The 12,369-nt window shown below is 36.0% G+C and overlaps 4 pseudogenes across 1 annotated transcript; 2 read left to right on the forward strand and 2 right to left on the reverse strand.

Annotated features, from left to right (window-relative positions):
- The first annotated feature begins 1,138 nt into the window (after nt 1-1,138).
- LOC147942299 (receptor-like protein Cf-9) lies at nt 1,139-2,292 on the forward strand (annotated as a pseudogene).
- Nucleotides 2,293-2,507: 215 nt separating this feature from the next.
- Nucleotides 2,508-3,634, forward strand: LOC147942300 (protein THALLO-like; annotated as a pseudogene). The gene is made up of 5 exons (XR_015559520.1): nt 2,508-2,694; nt 2,799-2,881; nt 3,023-3,086; nt 3,199-3,267; nt 3,372-3,634. The product of XR_015559520.1 is annotated as a protein THALLO-like (transcript).
- A 506-nt stretch (nt 3,635-4,140) lies between these two features.
- Nucleotides 4,141-11,855, reverse strand: LOC104698716 (putative F-box protein At3g28280 pseudogene; annotated as a pseudogene).
- Nucleotides 5,817-6,500, reverse strand: LOC109133290 (putative F-box protein At3g28280 pseudogene; annotated as a pseudogene).
- Nucleotides 11,856-12,369: the final 514 nt, after the last annotated feature.

Raw genomic sequence — 12,369 nt, forward strand, 5'->3', positions numbered from 1 at the left:
TAAATAATATATTTGCTTTTTCTTGTTCTTTGAACTACATACAATATTAACAATCTCAATAAACTTTTAATCGTACAATTTGTAAAATATTTGTTTTTTTCTCCATTTTATTTAAGAAAATGAGAATTTTGTAGCTGTTTCTTTACTTGTATTGTATCCTATGTTTATTGAAAATTTTTTGTTTTTTTTGTTATAATTTATTTGTATTTGTTGTAACAACTTTTCGTTTCAATAGTTAAGTTTTTTACATTTCTTTGTATAAATTTTGCATGTATCATTAATATGCAAGAACTCATTTACTGAGGCTCAAACCTTACACATGATGTAGAAGTATTAATCAACTTTTGGTCAACCACCAGTGTAAAAGTAATTGTTATTTTAATGATATTATTTATAAAATGTTTCTAAATTAATATAGGGAAATAATCCTAATCAGGAAAAACAAGTAATATTTTAATTATATCAATTTTAGAATGTTTCTCAAAATAATCTATATAATTTATTAGAAACAACCAAGCTAACTTATCAAGATTTTATAAGATTTTTAGAGCACATTTGTAGCCCATTGCGGAGAATAAATGGGCTACAATACAAGACAAAAAAAATATAGGCCAACAAATTAATGAAAAAACAAAAGAATGCAATAACAGCTGATGGTGAAACTCTCACTGCCTCAGCAACACCCTTAACCAACTGAGCTGAAGAAAACTTTTTAAAAATTTAGGGCCAAAATAGTACTTATCTCACAAACGGCGGCAAGCACATGCTTGGCTTGCTTGGCCTCAAAGCCGGCTCTAGCCTTATATATCCAATTATAACAGAGAAACTTTAAAGAAAAAAAGGATACAAAAGAAGCTAAATATAAATTTGAGATTAGTAATCGTGAGAAGTGTTTTAGTGGACATTTGAATGAATATAGTGGTTTCGGAGGAAATTTTTGAGATAAATGGCACAATGGATTAACGTAAAGACTAAGACAAGTCAAAAGTACTGAATCGACGACTTGACGCAAGACTTGCTATAAGTCACAGCTCCACTAAGGGTTTCTACTTCCTCTTCTTCTTTTTAAAGAGAACTAGTGACTGAAGCACAGATTTACTCATTAATTACAACACAAACTCAAAATGCAGATATAACAATGATGACTTCGTTTTCTTGTATTATTACCATCCACTATCTCTCCCTCTTAATACACTCTAGCTTCTCCTTTGCTCCATTTTTGCCGCCAAGACCAGAGGGACGGTCTTTTGAAATTCAGAGACGAGTTTCCAATTTACGAGTCTAAACCAAATCCGTGGAATAAGAACAACGATTGTTGTTTTTGGAAGGGTGTCACATGCGACAATAAATCTGGCCAGGTGATATCACTCAACCTTCGTACCACCTTTCTCAACAGCTCTTTAAAAACTAACAGTAGCCTATACCTTTAAGGTTGCAATCTCCAAGGAGAGATTCCTTCTTCACTAGGAAACCTTTCTCGACTCATATATCTTGAGCTTTCTTCTAATAGATATATCAGACTTCAATAGGCCATCTAAAGCATCTAAGAAACCTTAGCCTTGGGTATAATGATCTCACAGGAGAGATCCCTTCTTCACTAGGAAACCTTTCTAAACTTGTAGATCTTGGACTTTTTCATAATCATTTGGTAGGTGAAGTTCCAGGTTGGTTGTGGAGACTGTCGTCGGTGATGCTTTCTCACAATTCTTTCAGCAGTTTTGAAGTATCTTCAAAAGAAACAATGATCCAAGTGTTTGGATCTGAGTTCGAATTTATTTCGAGTACCATTTCCCTTTTGGATATGCAAGCTTGAATGGTTAAACTTTCTAGACTTGTCTAACAATCTCTTCACTAGCTCGATTCCTTCATGTTTTAAGGCGTTTCGATTATACTGAGTTAAGTCGGAGGAACAACAACTTCAATGGAACTCTTCCGGACATATTTGCCAATACTACCAACTTACAATCACTAGACATAAGTGGCAACCAGCTGGAGGGGAATTTTCCAAAGTCTTTGATCAATTGCAAAGCTTTACGTTTTGTGAATAAAGGAGAAGAGATGAGTTTTGAGCGGATCCGACAAGACTTTAGAGCCATTAATTTTTCTGCAAACAAAATATTTGGCAAAATCCCTGAATCCATTGGCTCTTTGGTGGAACTGCATCTTCTAAACTTGTCAGGTAACGCATTCACAGGCGACATCCCACGATTCCTGGCAAATTTGACTAATCTCGAGGCATTAGACCTATCATGTAACAAGTTTTCAGGTCAAATGATAGTTGTTTACGATTAGGGGTGAACCCAATAAATTTTCGGACTGGAATAAGAATATGATATTCATAAAAGACAATTATACCCTCAATGTTTAAGCCCCTATTAGGGTTTTAACCGACCCCTTTAAGATTGTTTCTTTATATAGACACACCTTTAATAAATCTCCAAATTGCTCCCGTCGTAAAAGGTTTTTGTGTAACTGTTGTGTGGAGCTGATCTCCCTTTATTCATCCGATGACAATTGACAAAGCGAGAGAAGAAAAGAATAAAAAAAGGAGAGAAACATAAGCACCAGCAGGTTGATATGCAAACCGAGGAATTGTTGAAACTTCGAGCAGCTCTAGAGGGAAAACTTGGAAGCAATGAAGTCCTTGGTTCTACTGTTTCAAAAGTCTGATAAAGTTCAAAAACTATCAAATAGGTGATCGCTTTTTTTTTTTTTTTTTTTAATTTTCATCATCGATCCTTTTTGAAGATTGTGATGTATCAATAATTTTTCTATATCGGATCTAACTAACCAGGAAGCTAAAGGCATTCGATGATTTTACCGAACAAGTGAAACAGATACAAGAAGCTAAACGAGCTGCCAAAGCAGAGATCTATTCAAGGTAGTAATAATAATAACAATACATTACAATAACATTTTCTAATTCACAAATCTTGAATATACAATTTGTGGTAGTACAATTTGTGGTAGTACAATCTTGAATATACAGTTTCTCTCAGTGGCACGTTTTGTGTTGCTTCAGGAAACCACATTTGATCCCATCATGGCCAGAACGCGTGGATGGAAAACGACTGATTCCAAATCAGGTTAGAATGTTCAAAAGCACACAACAAACGTAATTTGTTACTCTACCTAGCACCATATATAGTTTAACGTTCCTTACCATTTGTTTTTTTTTAAATCTCCACCAAAACCTAGATCCCTAGCAGCAGAGGATTAACCCGGCAACGCAACAAGTACTTTAAAACCCCCAGAACGAAGTACCGGGTAAAAAATCTTGGACTGCCAGTTTCTGCAACATTCATTTCTTTATGACCTATTTCTTTGCATCAAATTCAGATGTTTTGGGATCTTGAATTTTTATTTTGAAGAACAAGCACATGAAAAAAGTCATTAGACATAGAGGACAGGTCAGAGGTATCAGGACACAAACGGGTCCATATGCAGGAGAAACTCACGGTATCAATCCCAACACAAGCCGAAGCATCCGAATCAAGAACTAACCTCGTACTTTTTATTTGTCTTGCAATATTTGATGGTGTTTGTATCACTCGAAATTAAACAGAAATCAAGTAGTTTCCCAAACATTTCATATTTCTTGCGATAGTCTTTTAATATATTTTACTTGTTTGCCAAGGAAGCTTCTCGTTTCACAGAGTATTGTTAATTGCTCTGTATGTTCTTCGTAACTCAACATGCAAATTTAGATTTGCTGATGAGCTTGCATATAAGTTAGACACAACGATTCAATATAATTTATTTAACCTTCAAAATGCCATAACAAATTTTTTTTTACACTTCCATCAGCTTTGGTAACAGAGACTATTCTCATATACAGAGTCTTTTAATATATTTTACTTGTTTGCCAAGGAAGCTTTGGTAACAGAGACTATTCTCATATACAGAGTATTGTTAATTGCTCTGTATGTTCTTCGTAACTCAACATGCAAATTTAGATTTGCTGATGAGCTTGCATATAAGTTAGACACAACGATTCAATATAATTTATTTAACCTTCAAAATGCCATAACAAATTTTTTTTTTCTGTTCTTCTCTCTTATTAAAGACCAAACACGATACTACACACCTCATTCCTCTTGCGTAAGGGAACTAAGAGTATTACAAAAACAAATGAAGAAACTATTCTCTCACCGTCTTGGGAATCTTATGCAGCCATTGTGGGAGGACGAACGAGGAAAAGTATGATCCTGTTAGGTCGTGGCTATGTTTCAACTTTCTCTCGAGCACAAACTTTTCATTGCGTACGTTAAAAGATAGCAAACTTCGGTCCTCCTTTCTCCAATAATATATTGTATTAGCATCAAAATGGTTTATTCCCATCGGGAAATACTTGAAAGCAGTATATATTAAAGAAGATACTAGTTGCCATTCTCCGCTCTTTAGCCTCCATACACATAGCATATCCTCTACACTTCCATCAGCTTTGGTAACAGAGACTATTCTCATATACATGAGAGATCCTTGACAAGTTGAAAAAGATCTATTGAATCTGGAATGTTGTCCGGAATCAGGGAAAGAAGTCACACGGCTTTCAACAGAGTTCGTGCCAGTTGCGTAGAAATCGATGGATACAGCAACATCATCTTCATTACTATTGGTTGCGATCCAGTGAATACTCCCGTGCAAACTAATGGGTGTTTGACAATGAAACCCTGGCAAATACAAATTGACAGTGGCGAGAGTCCACAAACCTGTCTCAGATGAATATATCAGCAAGCGAATATCTCTGCTCTCCTCATCAAAGTGATCAAACAGAACAACTTTGTAATCCAAAAGAACTCCTTTCTCAATTCGTGTGGTAATTCCCAAAGGACACGAATATCCCTTATTATGAGGAGCAGGGATCTTTACGCATTCCTGTGAAACTGGATTAGCCACGTACAAGGATCGGTTATTCACATGGATAGGGACTTCACTGATCAATATCAAACCAGCATCGGTACTGTAAAGCCAGACACTGTAGTTGTTTCTCTGACTCTCAAACTTCTTGGTTAGGAATGACGAGATGTAAGAGCCTAGAGACCGTTCGAGTCCCCAAGTGTTGAATCTGTACTGAGCTACTATTTATTTTTCATTACCATAACCCATGAGCGACCATGAGGAAGAATCTGAGTTTTGGTCCATAGACCGAAACAAGTCACGGAAATATGGATACTCCACCATCGATTTCCATTGCTTGCAAACAAGTTTCAAAGCTGTGAAAATCTTTATTGGTAATTTCGAGAGTATAATTGCCAATAGATCCTCTGGAAACGAATCCATATCTTCCTATCTCTCTCTGTCAATGAGATTAGGGTTGTGCGCGCTAGGGTTTATACCAGAATGTATCTAGTTCCCGGGTGCCATACACAAAAATAAAGGTTAAAAAGTTTTAAATTTGTTTTAATATATTTTGATTTTTTGTTATTTTTCTCAAATATTACCTTCTTCTCTTATTAGCAATAAAATTTCTCTGATATTTTAAAATAGGGTTTTAATTTTAGTTCTTTAATATATAAAAATATTTTATCAAGAAAATCTTATTATATAAAAACAAGTTATTCATGAAGAAGATCGTGACACGTTTCAATTCTCTTGATAAGTTGTGGAGAAGTTTTAATTCTAAATTTATTAAAATATTAAATATATTTTTTCAAAAAAGTTTTAAATCTATCATTTGAAATCTGTGATGATTTGAAATAAGATTTTATATATATATATTTTTTTAATTTCTTTTTTATTAAGTGGTATATGTAATATATTTTTTTTTTTGAAAAGAAATATTATGTTATAGTAAATTTTAGTTTTTTTAGTTTCTATTTCATATCTCTGAATTATCGAATGCTCATATGTCATTGTGGTTATAATTTTCATTTTTTTTTCTTTTTATTATGTGTTATAAAAATTTGTTTTCATAAACTTTTTTATTGCGTTGCTTATAAACTTTTTGCAGTGGTGTAGGAATCGAACAGACGAATCAGAGTGATCAAACAGAACAACTTTGTAATCGAAAAGAACACCATTCTTAGTTCGTGTGGCAATTCCCAAAGGACACGAATTTCCCTTATGATGAGGAGGAATCTTTTCGCAATTCTGTGAAACTGGATTAGCCACGTACAAGGATCGGTTATTCGCAGGCATAGGGACTTCACTGAGCAATATTAAACGAGCATCCGTACTGTAAGCCTAGACTCTGTAGTTGTTTCTGGCTCTCAAACTTCTTGGTTAGGAATGACGAGATGTAAGAGCCTAGCTAGATATCGTTCGAGTCCCCAAGTGTTGAATCTGTAGTGAGCTATGACTTCTTTGTCATTACCACAATCTATGAGCGACCATGATGAAGAATCTGAATTTTGGTCCATAGACCGAAACAAGTCACGGAAATATGGAGACTCCACGATCGATTTCCATTGCTTGCAAACAAGTTTCAAAGCTGTGAAAATCTTTATTGGTAATTTCGAAAGAGTAATTGCCATTAGATCCTCTGAAAACGAATTCATATCTTCCTACCTCTCTCTGTCAATGGGATCAGGGTTTTTTGCTAAAGCATGCGTGTTTTAGGATTAGGGTTCTCGGGTGAAGATAAGTGCTATCATTAATAAATCTATAATCTATACTAAATAAAAGTTGAAGCTATAAGCTCCAAAGGCTCTCCATCTAGGATATAAAACATCCAATCGGAATTCGACATGTCACTAATTAACATTTTTTAAATTTCTAGAATTTTCTATATTAAGATTTTTTTTTAACGACCAATCGCGATCAAACAACTCAATATTTAATATTTTTGAAATTATGTTAAATTTCTATATAAAAATATTTATAAATAAGTGTTGTAATACAAGTAGAAGCTATAAGCTCTAAAAACTGTCCACCTAGGATATAAAACATCCAATCGGGATTCGACATGTCACTAATTAACATTTTTTAAATTTCCAGAATTTTCTATATTAAGATTTTTTTTTAGAACGACCAATCTCGATCAGACAACTCAATATTTAACATTTTTGAAATTATGTTAAATTTCTATAATAAAATATTTATAAATAAGTGTATTTACAACGTCCCACATCGGCTAGAAAAATTTAGACAATGACTGAGAACCATTATTAATAAGACTAATATGTTTCCAACTACGAATGAGCAGAAAGCTTGATTTATCATGCGTCCAAATTTAAAAATTTCAAAAGTTTAACATATTATAATTATTGAAATTTTAAAAAAGTTCAAATATTATAAATTTTTAAACTTTATAGGATGTTTTAAAATATTATAAATACCTCCATAGAAATTTATTATAAATTTTAAACTCTATAAGAAGTTTAAGTATTATTAATATTTAACTATCAAAAATTTAAAACATATTTATGTATGACTTTATAGATGATTTATTATTGTTTATGTAAAATTATTTTTGGGTCAAAGAAAGAAGGAATGACTTCGCAAGATCTTGATTAGATGTTGTTTGAGTTAATTTTTGAGGTTTAAAGAGGAAGAATCGATGACAAGCACACATGTTTTATTAGCTATACATGTGTTCATATTACTTTCTCTACAAGTAATTTGCAATTTCGTACTATTAAAGATTTTGGTTTAAAAAGTTTCAATATGTGTGGATCTAAGTATATAGGTGAAAGTATCAACAATTGGGTTCATGTAGTGACTAATCTGGTATGTGGATTGCAAAAATTTTACGAGACAAAAGGCAATGATTTTGGTCTTAGAGTTTTGATGAGTTAACAAGTTGTGTGATAGTCTAAAATAAGGGTTTTAAATGATTATTCAGTGGAAGAATGTGAGGAAGCTGATGAGGAAGAGGAAGAAGAAGAGTATCACAAAGAACCAGACGGTAAAAGTAACGATTACATTTATCATGAAAATTTGACAATGAAAATGATTAGAAAGAATATGAAGAGTAAGAAAATAGTGAAAAACAAATCTCGAATACATAGATGGTGGTGATCAATTAAATATGAGAAAATAAGATTAATTCATGATTATAAAAATGTTTTGTTTGTCTTATGAAAGAAACGGTTTAGGATATGCTAGGTCACCAGTTCGACCTGCCTCGCCTTGACGTTCAATTAATTTCATGGTTCTTTTAATCAGATTTGAATTTTAACACAATTGACTTTTATATTTTTAAAAAATTTTGTATCTGAAATAAAAGTTTAAAATTTTCACCTATCAATTGTAATTGAAATTTTATATAAGCGAATATTTCATAACTGTCATCAATCATATATAGTGTTTACCTAAATATATCAATGAACAGGAGAAATAATTTAGAAAAAATAATTAATAAATAGTTTTTTTTTGGTAGGGGACCGGGCGACTAAAGTCACCCGTGATTTATTATAATTAATAGAAAAAATTATAAACAAACGTCTTGGGACCATGCGTGGCCAAGAAGATTAGCCCTGAACAGGGGCTCTACTACATTTGGAACAGAATCAAAAGTGTGAAAACCTAACGGCAATGAAAACACATAGGTCGCTAACCCATCTGCCATACAGTTAGCTTCCCTATACACATGAGAAATACGGACTATCCAGTACCTTGAGAGGAAGCCATGTCACAAACGCCAAGAAAGACAGCGGATGATACCCACTTATCCGTGTCTTCAAAAAACCCACCACCAGCTCAGAATCAATCTCTAAGTCTACCCAAGCCATACAGAGACCATAGTATACTCCCCACAGCTCGGCCAGAGGAGCAGAACAACGCCCGATATTCAGTGCAAACCCACCCTGCCATTCCCCTGTCTCACTCCGCAACACTCCTCCTGCAGTAGCTAAACCCGGGTTGCCATGAGAGGCACCATCAGTATTCATTTTCAACCAACCCGATTCTGGCCTCTTCCACGCTATCATTCTCTCTACCCTTACTGGTCGTTGTTGCCCCCCTCTCGATAACTGATTCGCCATAGCCACTTCCTGCACAAGATCGCTGAGAAATTTTGCTCGATCCCGACATTTCCCTTGTTCCCCAAAGACATTCCCACACCTCCACTGCCAATCCCACCATACTGTCATTGTGAATTTAATAGCCCAAGGAAAAACTTCTTGAGGTCCATGTTCACCCAGATGATCATACACCCATTCAAACAAATTCTGAGTAAAAAACACGGACCTTTTCTGTAGTGGAACCAAGCGTAACCACCCTCCAGACATAGCTGGGCAATCTCGCACAACATGGAGAATTGTCTCAACTCCACCCTTACAAACCGTGCAAATATTCGAGTCACTCAAATGTCGACGATGTCTTTCCGCATTTACCATCAATGCCTGATTCCCAATGAGCTAAAGAAAAGTGTGCACACTTTCTGGTACCTGTACGCTCCATATTCGACTGAAGAATTCTTACATATTCGGTCTAGGAGCATCATTCTGTATTAGTATTTGGTATGCAGATCACAACGTGAATTTACCGTCTAGTGTAAGTCCCCATGACAGTTTGTCTTTTGCTCCTGTAGAAGTGTCAAAAACAACAGACAATAGCTCCATTCTCTTATCTTCAGAAATATACATAGCAATCCGAGACATATCCCAGCCTACTCCCTCAATCCATAAGTCTCTTGCCAATACGAACTCATTCCCAGGTAAACAGTAGCTAACTCACTCCCTGAAAGTGTATCAGACAACAACCATCTATCAACCCAGAATCTGATAGTTCTGCCATCACCAATGACCCAGCTGTGACCAGGACCAATCACCTCACGCAACCCAGTCCCCACACTCCTCCATGTTGAAGACCAGTTACTCTTTACTCCAGTCCACGTTATGTCATGAATATGACCAACTTTATACTTGCTCCTAACCACTCTTGCCCAGAGTTTATCCGTGTCATTTATTAACCGCCACCCCACCTTTGCTATAAGCGCCTTATTCATATCCTTAGCAGCTCGAATTCCCAGCCCTCCTTCACCTTTTGGCTTGCAGACCTTGTCCCAAGCCACTAAATGCTGTTTCCGTTTCTCTGGTGTGCTACCCCACATAAATGATTGAAAAACCTTATCCAAAGCAGTTAGTGTAGCTTGTGGCAGGATTATGGTAGACATGGAGTGCACTAGTATAGACGATAACACCGCTTTGGTCAAAGTCAATCGACCCGCGAAGCTAAGAACTTGACTTTTTCACCCCGATAATCGAGAGGAAACTCTCTCCAGAATGCTTCCAAAAGTCTCTTTATTCATACGCTTGTGAAGAATAGGCATCCTTAGACACTTTCCTAAATCTCTATTGGACTTTATCCCACTCTCATCACTTATCAACTTCTCCAAGTCGCTAGAGATATTGCTGGAGAAAAAAAATTTCGACTTATCAAGACTGAATTTTTGCCCAAACGCTATAAAAAACTGCTCGAGCACACCCCGAATCACTCTTATTTGTGCCACTGATGCTTCCGCGAACAGGATGAAGTCATCAGCGAAGCAAATATGAGACAACTGCGGTCCTCCTCGAGAGAGACTTATTGGTTTCCACTTCTTATCCGCCACAGATAGATCGATCATGTGACACAACTCTCCATGCACAAGACAAATAAGTATGGGGATAAGGAATCCCCTTGTCTTAGTCCTCGTTGTTGTTTAAACGAGCTTGTCTTCTCCCCATTCCATAACAAGCTCATAGATGGCCCCGAGACACACTGTAATATCCAACGTACCCAGATGTCTGAAAAGCCAGTTGCTAAAAGGGTGTCCTCCAAAAAATCACATATGATCCTCTCATAAGCCTTTTTGAGATCAAGCTTCAACAACATCCATTATTTTGGAAAAGAAATATGGAAATAGATTAGAAGGAATACGTAAATTTTTGTTGCAAAGTTTTTCACTTCTCTCTCTAAATATTTTGTCTCTCCCTTCTCTCTGCAAACCAAACCTAGATCTGAGCCTTTTGCCTCTTCGGTTTGTCCTTCCTGCGCGCTGAAGAGGGCTCTCTTTTCTTCTTTTCTGGTTACTCTGTTCCTTCCGGCGTCGGCTTTGAATCAGTAAAGCCGTCCTTCGACTTCGGTTGGGTTTCTATAGATGATTGTTTCCGGTGAGCTTTTCGACGTCTGAAGCGGAGTCTCGTGTAGTGGTGGTCGCTGGTGAAGAATCGATGGAGAGGCTTGAGGACGACGTCAACTTTGGGGCTAAATCTGGCAAATCTGGGTTTCGCGACTACGTGTGTCTTTTTTTTTCACTGGTGGGTTCGTTGGCTTGGTGGGGAAGTGAGGGGCTGGGGATTTATTCTTATGGATCTACGGTGCTGGTTTAATGCACTTGCATTGGACTTGTTTTCTCTCACTCCAGCCGAGGCGGTGGTTTGCGGGTGGATTGTTGTTGTTTGTCATGTAAGGTTGGGCTGCGCTTCATTGAAGGACTGGGTTTCAAGATGCAACACGAGAGAGGTAATACGATATTGATCAGATCCCATGCAATCTGCGTAGAAGTCCATCGACACAACAACCTCTTCAGTGTCATTTTTGAGGCCATGCAAGTGAATACTTCCCTTCAAGCTAAATGAATTGGAAAAATAGTAATAGGACAAAGAGAAAGAGAAAGAGATCGTTTAAGTCCCGAAGTGTTGGTGCATCCGTAGTGAGATATAACTTCTTTCCCACCATCCCCAGACATGAGCGACCATGGTGAAGTATGTTGTGAGTTTTGGTGAAGAGACCGGAATAGTTCACGGAAATATGGAGACTCGACTATAGATTTCCACTGCTTGCAAACCAGTTGAAAAGTTGTGATACTCTTTAGTGGTAATCGTGCTAGTATAATTGCTAATAGATCACCTGTAAAGGAATTCATCTTCCTATTCCTCTGTTTCACTCCGATTAGGGTTTACTCTTTTATATACAAAAACCCTAATCGTATTCTCTCGGAGCTACGATTTGAATCATTTTTGGGCCAAGGCGAATCTTAGTTGTTGGAGTCGTTAAATATATAGGTGAAGACATTACTCCATACAGGTGTAGACATCACTCATATAGGTGAAGACATTTACTGACGGACTACTGATTTTGGAGATGGATAGACTTTTGTTGAGACTTTTAGTTGTAACTAACCAAACACACGGGTTCCTCGTCCATGTTTTCTCCTATAAATTCTTATAGATCACTTAACCTTAAAAATCATTCGAACTTCAAACCTACAATATATTGGTCAAAGAAGGTTGAGATCGATATCCTCCACTATTCTGATCCAATTTTTGTCTTTCTTCAAGCTCATTTTCTCTTTTTACAACCTTTTTTTGTTTCATTAGTTTGCTCATATTTATTTTTTTATATATTTTTCAAATTTATAATAAAATAAGGTTCTGATTGGTACAAGACTTTTAAGACTTTAAAAAAAATTAAAGCTTTGACAGCCATTTATTTACCAAT

The sequence above is a fragment of the Camelina sativa genome, chromosome 6 (genome assembly GCF_030686135.1).
Source record: "Camelina sativa cultivar CO46 ecotype springtype chromosome 6, ASM3068613v1".
NCBI lineage: Eukaryota > Viridiplantae > Streptophyta > Magnoliopsida > Brassicales > Brassicaceae > Camelina > Camelina sativa.